General features: G+C 38.8%; 1 protein-coding gene across 5 annotated transcripts in view; it reads left to right on the top strand.

Annotated features, from left to right (window-relative positions):
- The first annotated feature begins 2367 nt into the window (after positions 1 to 2367).
- usp9 (ubiquitin specific peptidase 9) overlaps positions 2368 to 14267 on the top strand; it is a 104556-nt gene continuing 92656 nt past the window's right edge. For 4 of the 5 annotated variants that reach the window (XM_061970768.1, XM_061970766.1, XM_061970765.1 and 1 more), the window contains exon 1: positions 2368 to 2939. The gene's annotated coding sequence lies outside the window, so the exon portion shown is untranslated. The remainder of the gene's footprint in view (positions 2940 to 14267) is intronic. The other variant, XM_061970767.2, reaches the window with a different exon arrangement.

Genomic DNA, 14267 nt, shown 5'->3' with positions numbered 1-14267 from the left:
TTAGTTGTATTACATTTTTCCAGCACTTGTTTGACAATATCAAACAAACTGAAGAAGTCTGGAGCTAAAGCCAAAGGGAAGTTTCTTAAGCGCAAAAAATATGACTTAAGTGGTGAAGCTGTATTTTTATTTGCACTTTAATTTTATTAACTGTTTTGTTAAGAAACCTATTCATTATTTATTTTGTTTATGCATCTCTTAGCACAACATAATTATATGTACATTCATTTTTCATCAGTTATTTATCAGTCCCTTCTTTTACAGTAACTAATTTAGAAATGTTTTTTTTACTAATCAGCCTGAACTAAGCTTGATTAAGGTTTGTGTTAAAAAATCCTCTTTGTGATTAACACGTGGTTTGAAATTATTTAAGTTTTAAGGTTTTAAACTGTAAATAGGTTAGATATAATTATTGAATATGATTAAAATCCAGAGTAAGATTACAAATTCAATGTTAATATTTAAGTGGGCTCCGGACCTCACTCTAGTGCAGGGGTGCTCACACTTTTTCTGCAGGCGAGCTACTTTTTAATTGATCAAGTCGTGGGGATCTACCTCATTCATATATATAATTTATATTTACTTATTTATGAAATATATGTTTTTGTTAACAAGTAAAAGGTGTTTAATGATAATGCAAGCATGTTTAACACATATAGTTAATATTGTTAATAAATTAAAGGTGTTTAATGATAATGCAAGCATGTTTAACACATAGTTAATATTGTTAATAAGTTAAAGGTGTTTAATGATAATACAAGAATGTTTAATACATATAGTTAATATTGTTAATAAATTAAAGATGTTTAATGATAATACAAGTATGTTTAATACATATAGTTAATATTGTTAACAAGTTAAAGGTGTTTAAAGATAATGCAAGCATGTTTAACACATATAGTTAATATTGTTAACAAGTTAAAGGTGTGTAAAGATAATGCAAGCATGTTTAACACATATAGTTAATATTGTTAACAAGTTAAAGGTGTTTAAAGATAATACAAGCATGTTTAACACACATAGATTCCTTTCTTTCATGAAGATTTATCTAAAATTTATTTATCTTATTTTATTTTTTTATTTTTTTTTTAAAGGACCTTATCTTCACTAGGGATGTCCAATAATGTTTTTTTGCCGATATTGTCCAACTCTTTAATTACTGATACCGATATCAACCGATACCGATATCAACCAATACCGATATATACAGTCGTATATATTGACATTATTATTTACTTTTTAAAAAAATTAATAAAATAAAATAAGATAAATAAATTAAAAACATTTTCTTGAATAAAAAAAAAAGTAAAACAACATAAAAACAGTTACATAGAAACTAGTAATTAATGAAAATTAGTCAAATTAACTGTTAAATATTAGTACTATTAATGGACATCTCTAATCTTCACCATATATTAATAAAATAAAATAAGATAAATAAATTAAAAACATTTTCTTGAATAAAAAAGAAAGTAAAACAATATAAAAACAGTTACATAGAAACTAGTATCCATCCATCCATCCATCTTCTTCCGCTTATCCGAGGTCGGGTCGCGGGGGCAGCAGCCTAAGCAGGGAAGCCCAGGCTTCCCTCTCCCCAGCCACTTCGTCCAGCTCCTCCCGGGGGATCCCGAGGCGTTCCCAGGCCAGCCGGGAGACATAGTCTTCCCAACGTGTCCTGGGTCTTCCCCGTGGCCTCCTACCGGTCGGACGTGCCCGAAACACCTCCCTAGGGAGGCGTTCGGGTGGCATCCTGACCAGATGCCCGAACCACCTCATCTGGCTCCTCTCGATGTGGAGGAGCAGCGGCTTTACTTTGAGCTCCCCCCGGATGACAGAAACTAGTAATTAATGAAAATTAGTCAAATTAACTGTTAAAGGTTAGTACTAATAGTGGACATCTCTAATCTTCACCATACCTGGTTGTCCAAATTAGGTATAATAATGTGTTAATTCCACGACTGTATATATATATATATATATATATCGGTTGATATCGGTAGCTGTTGATATCGGTATCGGTAATTAAGAGTTGGACAATATCGGAATATCGGATATCGGCAAAAAGCCATAATAGGACATCACTAGTATTGTTTTGTTGGATTGATTAATTAAAAAAAATAAATAAAAATAAAAAAAATCGATTTTTTTCTAAATGAGAATTGACTCTGAATCGCACAACGTGAGAATCGCGATTCGAATTCGAATTGATTTTTACCACACCCCTATGGGCCTTGAGTTTGACACAAGTTTTACACCGAGTTGTAAACATTCGAGTGTCATTGAACGCACCATCAAAGCAGAATGGGCGTGGCCTCGTCCCAGTGGCTGACCTCAGAGCGGCCATGTTGTTTCAGTGAAACTACGGAGCTGAGGAGCAGGGGGTCTACTCGGAGCCGGACTCCACTCAGACTCACGCAGACTCGGGAGCAGTTAAATGCACTTTCCGTTCAGCTGATGTTGTGTTGACTTGAAGGGGGGCCCGCTCCTCCGCATCTCTCCTACGGACGAGGCCGACGCTTTTTTTTTGGACTTTGTCTGGCGTTTCTTTTTTTTTTTTTTGGCCCATTGTTTTTTTTTTTAAAAACGGGAGCAAGCTGGCGCTTCCGCCATGTTGATTCAAGTTGTGTTTGTGCGGAGAGTGACTGCACTGGGAGCCAAGTGACAAGCACCCGCACATTTGCTCGACTAGTCAGTCAGTCAGTCAGGGGGCTGTTACTGCGCCGGTGACGCAGGAAAAACACCCAGAAGCCAAGACTCGGAGGAGGGGGGGGGAAACGTCGGAATTAAAACAAGAGATCTTTAGGTGACCCCCCGTCTGCGGGAAGCCGTCACCGACACAGGCCCACGTTTATATAACACACCGCCACGACATCGCCGCTGAAGGTTTGGACGTAGCCCGGCAATAGAAGAGAGGGGAAGTCCTATCAAAATTCCTGGTGAGTTGTTGGCTAACTAGCACCGCACGCTATAGACGGGGGTCGTTAGCCTAGCTAGTACGCTACTTTCGCTTGCATTTACTTGTGTTTTTTTTCGTGTGCCATGTTACCTTCACGCCTCGCCCAGGCTATTTTATTCATGTCAAGGCGGCAAAAAAGTGCAATTCATTGGTGCCTGCTTACACCACAACCGTTTAACATTTTATTAATAATACCGAGTGGAGCTAGCATGCTAGCGCTAGCCAACCGAGTATACTATCGGCGGTGTCTACCAACTGAGACCGGGAAAACAATGTTATATGGGTCGCTACTAATCCATTAAGCTGTACGTTTCCATTGTCGTCATGTTTATTTGATGCAAGCCACCCGAGTAAAACTTGATACTTAAGTGATACAAGTGCTGTGGGGTTTCAGGAAATAGACGACTCCTTCTATTGAGTTCTGTATGGCAGGTATCGACGTGATCTTATAGTTTATTCACATTTCGTTCCTATACGTGTGCTGACAAGAGCACACAAAACTGGACAAATATGGTGACATTTTTTAAGTCATATTAGTTTGTCAAAATGCAACGGGCTACCTTTAATACCGGACGTTAAGCTAACTGTTAGCACGTCCGAGGCTAATAACTAAGGGGAAATGGCGACTCTCTGCCCGAGAGCGACTCGGTCAACCGGGGATGGAACGACCTAAGAGTACCATGCAGGCTTCGTTGTGTTCGTAGCTGTACATTTATTATATGTATTCTCTGGCATTGCCGTTTATCTTTTTAAGGAGGGGGCGGTTAACGTATGCCAGGCCCCGAGCCGATGTGATGATGAGGCCTGCACGTCTCAACGCAATTCGCTTTTGACGACAAGGCCTGCCGACGAGTCCGCAGCTCGGCTGTTTTTTTTTGTTTTTTTTAGGTGGATCGTCTTTTGCACGATTTGCTAACTCGGGAGATCAGCGATGTAAGACATTTGTCATTGTTACTTTTGTTTTGATCTGTTGTGACCGCTCGCTGACATGGACGTTGTTAATTCGACACCGATTCACCAGGGTGATGTAAATGCACGAATGTTGTAAAGCCGGTTCAGTTCTCTTGAGGCCGGCAGCATGAAGTTTGTTCTAGAATAAGCCTAACAGGGACAGTCAGGTGGGCTGCTCAACATATTCCAATGACAAGTGGGGAAGGGGGGGTGGGGGGGTCAGTAGAATGTTCTAGCTTCTTGTAAAATGAACACACAAAAGCAGGATAGATAAAAGGCCAATGCATTCCTATGATGTAAAAGTTGCTAACCCTAATTTTTGATTTGGAGCCCACAGGAGGATTTTTCTGATAATATCGGCCTGTTGATAAATGCGTCGTCCCTAATGTATACTTCAATAAAATTTCCTGGCCTAACGTATATTCCGCTTTACCCTGGTATTGAGCACTGTATAACGGATAAACCACAGAAACCTATATATATACCGTATTTTTCGGACTATAAGTCAGTTTTTTTCATAGTTTATGAAAGTTGCCTAATGTGTCCTTGGGCAAGACACTTCACCCCTTGCTCCTGATGGCTGCTGGTTAGCACCTTGCATGGCAGCTCCCGCCATCAGTGTGTGAATGTGTAAATGTGGAAATACTGTCAAAGCGATTTGAGTACCTTGAAGGTATGAAAGCGCTATACAAGTATAACCCATTTATCATTTATTTATAATGGTTTTTTTTCTTCTTTATTATGCATTTTCGGCAGGTGCAACTTATACTCCGTAAAATGAACACACAAAAGCAGGTTTGATCAAAGACCAATGATGTAAAAGTTGCTAACCCTAATTTTTGATTGGGAGCCCACAGGAGGATTTTTCTGATATCGGCCTGTTGATAAATGCGTCGTCCCTAATATATACTTCAATAAAATTTCCTGGCCTAACGTATATTCCGCTTTACCCTGGTATTGAGCACTGTATAACGGATAAACCACAGAAACCTTGACTATATATATATATATATATATATATATATATATATATATATATATATATATATATAGGAGCCCCTGCCTCGAAAGAAAATAAGGACTTTAGATTTTGTTATTTACAACTTGTGTAGGTCGTAGTAGCTTGTAGTCTCAAAAGGAACGTCTTGGTTCTACTTGAGGTTTTCTTTACGGCGTCACTTTAGTGCCAAAAATCCGAGCGCATAAAAACTGTTATCGCGTGCTGATTCTCCACTTCGTGCGCGCGCGACACCTTTTTGCGCGCGCAGTGCCTTTCTGCGCGCGCACCGTCTCGGTCTGTGCGCTCTCCGTGTACTCCTGGCATAGAATGTTCTAGCTTCTTGTAAAATGAACACACAAAAGCAGGATAGATAAAAGGCCAATGCATTCCTATGATGTAAAAGTTGCTAACCCTCATTTTTGATTGGGAGCCCACAGGAGGATTTTTCTGATATCGGCCTGTTGATAAATGCGTCGTCCCTAATATATACTTCAATAAAATTTCCTGGCCTAACGCATACCTGCCAACTACTCCGGTTTTCCCGTAATCCGTACGGTTTTCATCAACCTATTCCGGGTTACGGTTGCAGTGATAAAAAATACGGTTTTTCATTAATTAAAAAAATTTTTTTTTAAGTTTTATTCACGAAATCGCGTAACAACAATGACAATCGACACTGCTTCCCGTAACTTCCTATCGAGCCATTCCGAATGCCATGCGCGAGGCTATTTATAGCACCGCTGCCAAGCACGAGGCACCAGTTGCCATTGTTTCCAAACGAGCGAACGATCATGGAATCAGCCGGAGAAAAATCGCGAACGAGTCTTAAACCGAAAAGAAAACTGCAGTCATTCCGTGAAGAATATTCAAAAGCCTATCCGGGAATAATTATCCGTTCCAAAAAGGGTGAAAACTACGCGAATTGCACCTTGTGCAGACAAGATTTTTTGATCGGACACGGAGGAATTAGCGATGTAAAAGACCACGTTGGGACAAAAAAAACACAAGTCTAATGCCGTTGCTAGCGATACAAGTGGAAAACTTTCAACGTTTTTCGTCGCCCAAACAGATTCTTTGGATGTGATAAATGCCGAAGTTTTATTTACGGAGGCAATAATTGAGCATGGATTTCCAATCGCACTGGCTGATCACATGGGACAGTTAAATGTTTGTAATGCAACCTTTAAAAATCATTACGCGGTGATCGCGGTCCCAAAAATAAACTTTTCTTGCATGATAATGTCCAGAAAAATTCGCTTTATATTACTATAGAGTCCTTTTAACGAATGAGTTTGATGGTTTATCACAAACCTTAAATGAAAGAAGTCCTTTGTTCTCCTGCACCATATGCGCTTTGGCCTTGCTTCGTGTTTGGTGCGCAATCCTGTCAGCTGTATTTCACAGCACGACATACTGTTAAAAGTGTGTATACTATTTATGCTTTCAAGTCCAAGTTGAAGAAATCTTGTTAAATGTTGACAGCCCAAACAGATTCTTTGGATGTGATAAATGCCGAAGTTTTATTTACGGAGGCAATAATTGAGCATGGATTTCCAATCGCACTGGCTGATCACATGGGACAGTTAAATGTTTGTAATGCAACCTTTAAAAATCATTACGCGGTGATCGCGGTCCCAAAAATAAACTTTTCTTGCATGATAATGTCCAGAAAAATTCGCTTTATATTACTATAGAGTCCTTTTAACGAATGAGTTTGATGGTTTATCACAAACCTTAAATGAAAGAAGTCCTTTGTTCTCCTGCACCATATGCGCTTTGGCCTTGCTTCGTGTTTGGTGCGCAATCCTGTCGGCTGTATTTCACAGCACGACATACTGTTAAAAGTGTGTATACTATTTATGCTTTCAAGTCCAAGTTGAAGAAATCTTGTTAAATGTTGACAGCATAACTACCAAAATACAGAAGTATGTCCTTAATATTTTTGCAGTGCTATTTCTGTTGAAAAGTTCAAATGATTACATTAGAGATGTGATGTGCCACTTTTCAAGTGTCTGATGGCTTAAATTAATTTTCATTAATTTTTCATATTTTGAATTCTTTTGAAAGGCTTACAAAAAAACTACATTTGAATTGTAATTCCATGCTATTGACAGGACTATTAATTTTAATGAAGTTAGCTTACCATGTTTACGGTATGATAATTGTGATAGAAATGTGAATTTTAGGCACAGAATATTTTTTACAATTGAACAAGGCAGTAGATTATACAAGCTTGGACAGAAAGTTAATAATGACACCAATTTTTTTTTTAATGGAATTGTTTAGTACTGTTTTACCATTTGTTTACTGTAAAAAGTGTTTATACTGTTTATACTTTCAATTAACAAATTGAAGTCTTGTGAAAGGTTGACAGGATAACTGGCATTAACTGTCAAAATAATTTCAAACTATTGAAGTTAGCTTACAGAATAAACATGTCAATCAACCCATATGATTTTTGCTGTAATATTTTTGTTTTGAAAAGTCACTGTGACTGATAGAAAAGTGATGGTTTTAGCAACATTTTAACCTGTCTGAATGCTAATAATCATTTTGCGTCGGGGGGCGAACCTGAACCCCCCACCAGGACTTTGTCCTGGACCTACCGGGGCCTGCGGCCCCTGGACCCTGGCTACTAGGTTTTTCTGATTTCAAAAGTTGGCAGGTATGCTAACGTATATTCCGCTTTACCCTGGTATTGAGCACTGTATAACGGACAAACCACAGAAACCTTGACTATATATATATATATATAGATATATATATACACCGTATTTTTCGGACTGTAAGTCAGTTTTTTTCATAGTTTATGAAAGTTGCCTAATGTGTCCTTGGGCAAGACACTTCACCCCTTGCTCCTGATGGCTGCTGGTTAGCGCCTTGCATGGCAGCTCCCGCCATCAGTGTGTAAATGTGGAAATACTGTCAAAGCGATTTGAGTACCATGAAGGTATAAAAGTGCTATACAAGTATAACCCATTCATCATTTATTCATAATGTTTTTTTTCCTTCTTTAGTATGCATTTTCGGCAGGTGCGACTTATACTCCGGTGTGACTTATACTCCGAAAAATACGGTATATATGCATGCATGCATGCATTGGAGCCCCTGCCTTGAAAGAAAATAAGGACTTTAGATTTTGTTATTTACAACTTGTGTACCGTATTTTCCGCACTATAAGGCGCATCGGATTATAAGGCGCACCTTCAATGAATGGCATATTTCAAAACTTTGTTCATATATAAGGCGCACCGGATTATAAGGCGCACCTATGTCAACAAAACAGTCAGATAGGTCAGTCAAACTTTATTAATAGATAACAAACCAGCGTTCTGACAACTCCGTTCACTCCCAAAATGAATAAACAGCTGATTTACTCGTGTTACGTAAATCAAACGTGCAATCACAATATAGTAACACGTGAAATAGTGCAGAGCAATAACAATATATCAATAACTCAACGTTGCTCAAACGTTAATGTCACACAACACAACACACTAAATAAAAATGTAAAGCTCACTTTATGAAGTTATAGCTCATTCACAAATCCCTTGAATTCTTCTTCTTCAGTGTCCGAATTAAACAGTTGAGCGAATACGGCATCCAACATGGCCGGCTCCGTCTCGTCGAAGTCGTCATTAATGGAGTCAGTGTCGTTGCCGTTTATTAGTTCAGTGACAATTCCTGCCTTCCTGAAAGCTCGGACCACAGATGAGACTGAATCAGCCCAGGCATTTACGATCCACTGGCAGATAGTGGCGTATGTCGTCTGGCGCTGTCTCCCTGTCTTGGTGAACGTCACGTGTGTTCGCCTTCTGTCATCCACTGTTCCCACGCAGTTAGCAGTCTAGCTTCGAATGCCCTGTTGACACCAATATCTAGCGGCTGGAGGTCTTTTGTCAATCCACCCGGAATGACGGCGAGTATTGAATTAAGCGCGTAAGCGTGTCTCTTAATGTGATGTTATGAGCTAGCAAATATAACAACTACACTACCCAGCATGCAACGATAGTGACGAGCATGCGCGGTAGCCCTGAGAAGCGTTGTTGTATGCTGGCAGTTAGAATGTGGTTATGAGCACGCTGTGAGTAAACGTTGAGAACTCAGTTAACACGCCTCGTCTGCATTATTTATAATTAGACAGACAACACACTTAATAGGAGCCATTTTGGGGTCTTTACATAAACACACAAATGGAAATGAAACGTCACATATCCCAGCATGCACCGCGCGCTTCTTCTTCTTCTACGGGGAAAAAAGATGGCGGCTGTTTACCGTAGTTGCGAGACCGAAACTTTATGAAAATTAATATTAATATTAACCCATATATAAGGCGCACCGGATTATAAGGCGCACTGTCAGCTTTTGAGAAAATTTGTGGTTTTTAGGTGCGTTTTTAGGTAGCTTGTAGTCTCAAAAGGAACGTCTTGGTTAGGGCTGGGCGATATGACTAAAAAATGTATCATGATATAAGTGTTTCATATCAGTCGATGTCGATAATTACTGATAAAAAAAAACAAACTATTCTAAATAAAGACCAGGAGAAAAAAGGCTGAATTTAAATACTTTTATTTTAAATATAAGTAGGTAGCATGTCCTTCGCTAATTGATCCACCACTGCATCCGTTATTTATTTATAACGTTTTGAATTTTTGTCGTATGGCACTGCTGCCGAGTACCTCTCGATGGTGGTCTGTTGTTGCCGCTTCGGTGCTGTTCCACTTGCACCGGCTGATGTAGATGGTTGTGGCTGTTTGTTACTGCTGTACTATAGCGGGTGAGAGCGGCTCAGGTGGTAAAATAAGTTTGTCGTGTTAAAATAGCTGTTGTATGCAGCCCTATTACACAAACTTAGTAATTGTGAAAAGTATAGACCATTATGTTACACTAATGGTATATATATGTATACATACATATATATATATATATAATCTCGCAGGTTATGAAAATGCACAAATGTTGTGTAACTTGTCGAAAGGTCGGCCGCAGTTGCACTCAACATAAAGTTTGTTCTAGAATAAACCGACTTGGAAAGTCCAGATAGGCTGTTCAACATATTCCAATGGCAGGTGGGAGGTCGGTAGAATGTTATAGCTTTCTGTAAAATTAATACACAAAAGCAGGATAGATAACCGACCAAAACATTACTAACGTTACAATACTAATACTAACCTGAATGTTTTTAATCTAAAGCTTACAGGAGGCTTTGACTGTGATTAACAAAAATGTTAGACTTTCAGCACTTGATCTTCGGATAAACAATATTTACAATAACCTGACTTAAATCGGCTTAGATCGGTGACCGTTTTTTATATATTTACAACATGTCAAAATGTGTAGGTGGTAGTAGCCTGTAGTCTCAAAAGGAATCACCTTTTGGAACAACTCTGTCTTGGTTCTGTTTGAGGTTTCTTATTTTTCTTTGCCTCTAACCAAAGTTTATAATCTTTTGTTTTGCTTAAGAAGCCAACTATTTAAGACATTTGTTATTATTGCTCGTAGGGCTGGGGGATATGGCCTCTTATTAATATCAATATTTTTAGGCCATGTCACGATACACGACATACATCTCGACATTTTGCCTTAGCCTTGAATTAACACTTTATGCATATAATCACACCATAATGATGATTCTATGTGTCTACATTAAAACATTCTTGTTCATACTGCATTAATATATGCTCATTTTAAACTTTCATGCAGAGAGGGAAATTACAACTACGGTAAGTCAATTGACCAAAACTGTATTTATTAAGCAGTGGTACAAACATTCATGTAATTTCTAAAACAGAAAGTGCAAGATTGTCAGAGACATTTTAAAACAAGCTATGAGTGCACTTTTGTGCATGATGTCACTAAGATGACATATCAAAACAACACTAAATTAAAGTGCACTTTTTGTACAGAACGCCACTACAATAGTTTAAAACAAATAAAGTGCACCTTTGTGCATGATGTCACACAAGATATTTCAATAACTGTCAAATAAAAATGAGCTGCATAATAGGAAATCAAATAGTGTATGTCCTTCGCTATGTGGTAGGTTCCTGCGGACGTTATCTCCTTCTGTTGTTGACTATTTTTTTCATACTGTGTTGATCTGGAAATGGAAGACGTCAGGCTCAATTGGGTCAGTGCATTTTGTTGGGTGTGGCACCGGCCGTAAAAGTTTCAAGCACTCTTCATTCTCTAGCGGGTGACTTTTCAAGTGATGCTACAAATTAGCAGTGCTGCTACTTTTTGTAGCAACGCTTTTGCCGCATACTTGACATATTACGGTTGTCTGTTCAACATCTTCCCGCTTGAAGCCAAACCACCGCCAGATGATGGACCCCCTATTGTTTTTCTTGGGAATTAATTATTCTTCCTCCATTTGTTACCAGATTCGCACCTTCTCTCTCTCGTATTACCACTCTCACCGCTCCGCTAGCACCACAGCTAAAGTTACCATTCCGCTACCCGTCTGCTCGGCGAGGGCGTATGACGTTGCACGAGCGACAGTATGTGACGTATGTAGTAACAAAGTGCGCTTGTTTTATCTCTCTGTGAGAAGGAGAGGCAAGAAAGAGTGAGAAATGCCTGCAGTGTAATGCCCGCAGCTAAAAGCAACTGCATGAGAACGTATACTCGAATATTCACGATATAGTCATTTTCTACCTCGCACAGAGACAAACCCAGCCCTAATTGCTTGTCTTGGACGATTGTTACCAATTTGTGTCTCGATGTCAATATGAGATGATACAGTATATACCGTATTTTCCGCACTATAAGCCGCCTTGGGTTATTAGCCGCACCTTCAATGAATGGCATATTTCAAAACTTTGTCCACCTATAAGCCGCCCCGGACTATAAGCCGCGCCTACGCTGCGCTAAAGGGAATGTCAAAAAAACAGTCGGATAGGTCAGTCAAACTTTAATAATATATTAAAAACCAGCGTTCTAACAACTCTGTCCCAAAATGTACGCAAATGTGCAATCACAAACATAGTAAAATTCAAAATAGTGCAGAGCAATAGCAACATAATGTTGCTCGAACGTTAATGTCACAACACACAAAATAAACATAGCGCTCACTTTCTGAAGTTATTCTTCATTCGTAAATCCTTCGAATTCTTCGTCTTCGGTGTCCGAATTGAAAAGTTGGGCAAATGTGGGATCCAAAATGGCCGGTTCCGTCTCGTCGAAGTCATCGGAGTCAGTGTCACTGTTGTCCAGCAGTTCTGTGAATCCTGCCTTCCGGAAAGCTCGGACCACAGTTGTGACCGAAATATCTGCCCAGGCATTTACGATCCACTGGCAGATGTTGGCGTATGTCGTCCGGCGCTGTCTGCCTGTCTTAGTGAAGGTGTGTTCGCCTTCGGTCATCCATTGTTCCCACGCCGTTCGCAGTCGTGATTTGAATGCCCTGTTGACACCAATATCCAGCGGCTGGAGGTCTTTTGTCAATCCACCCGGAATGACGGCGAGTATTGAATTAAGCGCGTAAGCGTGTCTCTTAATGTGATGTTATGAGCTAGCAAATATAACAACTACACTACCCAGCATGCAACGATAGTGACGAGCATGCGCGGTAGCCCTGAGAAGCGTTGTTGTATGCTGGCAGTTAGAATGTGGTTATGAGCACGCTGTGAGTAAACGTTTGAGAACTCAGTTAACACGCCTCGTCTGCATTATTTATAATTAGACAGACAACACACTTAATAGGAGCCATTTTGGGGTCTTTACATAAACACACAAATGGAAATGAAACGTCACATATCCCAGCATGCACCGCGCGCTTCTTCTACGGGGAAAAAAGATGGCGGCTGTTTACCGTAGTTGCGAGACCTAAACTTTATGAAAATGAATCTTAATATTTATCCATATATAAAGCGCACCGGGTTAAAAGGCGCACTGTCAGCTTTTGAGAAAATTTGTTTTTAGGTGCGGCTAATAGTGCGGAAAATACGGTACACAAATGTTTTGTCACTAATCTGAAGGCCCGCTGCAGTTGCACCCAACATAGTTTGTTCTACAACAAGCATGGATGGGAAGTCAGGGAGGCTGCTCAACATATTCTGATGGTAGGTGGCAGGTCGGTAGAATGTTATAGCTTTTTTGTAAAATAAATACACAAAAGCAAGATGGATAACATACGTTTACTAACGTTCGGCCTACTCTGAAACTTACAGGAGGCTTTGAATATGGTAAATACAAATGTTGATCTTTGAACAAAGTATTTTAAGCACTTGATCTTCGCATAAACAATGTATACATTTACTTAACCTTAACTTTATATCGGTGACTATTTTTTTTAAATTTACTACATGTCAAAATGTGATGGTGGTAGTAGCTTATAGTCTCAAAAGAAATGGTCTTTTGGACTAACTGAGTCTTGGTTCTATTTAAGGCTGCAGCTAACGATTATTTTTCTATCGATTAATCTATAGATTATTATTTTCGATTAATCGGTTAATCTATAGATTATTTTTTCGATTAATCTATAGATTATTTTTCCTTTTACCGATTATTTTTTTAATTTAAAATGAAGATGAAAAAATAAATGTTAGCCAGTTTTTTCAAAAGGCATGACTTTTATTTACAAAAAAAAAAGTATGGCCACTCAGTCAACATTGACAACAACATGACAAAATATTCTGTAACAATGTAAACATTTAAAACTTTTAACATTTAACAAAATTAAAAGTAGCTTATTTGCTTTTTAATGTGCAAATATAAAAGTAAACATCCAGTGCAAATCTTAATATCCTGCAATAGTATAAGCATTTCAAAAGTAAAAGTATTGCTTATTTTGCTTTAAAATGTGCAAAAATAAAGATAAACATCCAATACAAAAAAGTGCAAAAGGAAATATTCTGTAACAGTGTAAACATTTCAACAAAAGTAAAAGTATTGCTTATTTTGCTTAATAACACAGCAATGATAGTATGATTAAAGTGAAAGTTAATTGTTGGTTTGTACATAGTATATGTAACTGTTAATGTTGTAAAAGGTATTTGCACAACTAGTTAACGTTAGGGTTAAAGAGGAGCGCGTCTTTGTAAACACTGAACAGGCACGCCAAACACGCCTCTCAGAGCGAAACAGTGTTTTAGTTTATGAATTTACAATGCAGATACAAATGACACATTCATGTTTTTGTGTAATGATGACAACGTATACTCACGCGGATGATTGACTAGTTGATGGTGATGGCAAGAACGCTGTCGGATGTTTTCTTTTCAAATGTTCCTTCATAGCCGTTGTGCTGCTATGATAGGCCATTTCCGCTCGACACTGTGCATACAACAACTGTCAAGTGTTTTGCTTTTTTCGCTGTGCTTATCCCACACTTGAACGGATGTACCAATGCTGAAT

Source organism: Nerophis lumbriciformis, linkage group LG13 (genome assembly GCF_033978685.3).
Source record: "Nerophis lumbriciformis linkage group LG13, RoL_Nlum_v2.1, whole genome shotgun sequence".
Taxonomy (NCBI): domain Eukaryota; kingdom Metazoa; phylum Chordata; class Actinopteri; order Syngnathiformes; family Syngnathidae; genus Nerophis; species Nerophis lumbriciformis.
The sequence above is the reverse complement of the archived record's forward strand: the minus strand, read 5'-3'. Positions and strand labels throughout refer to the sequence as shown.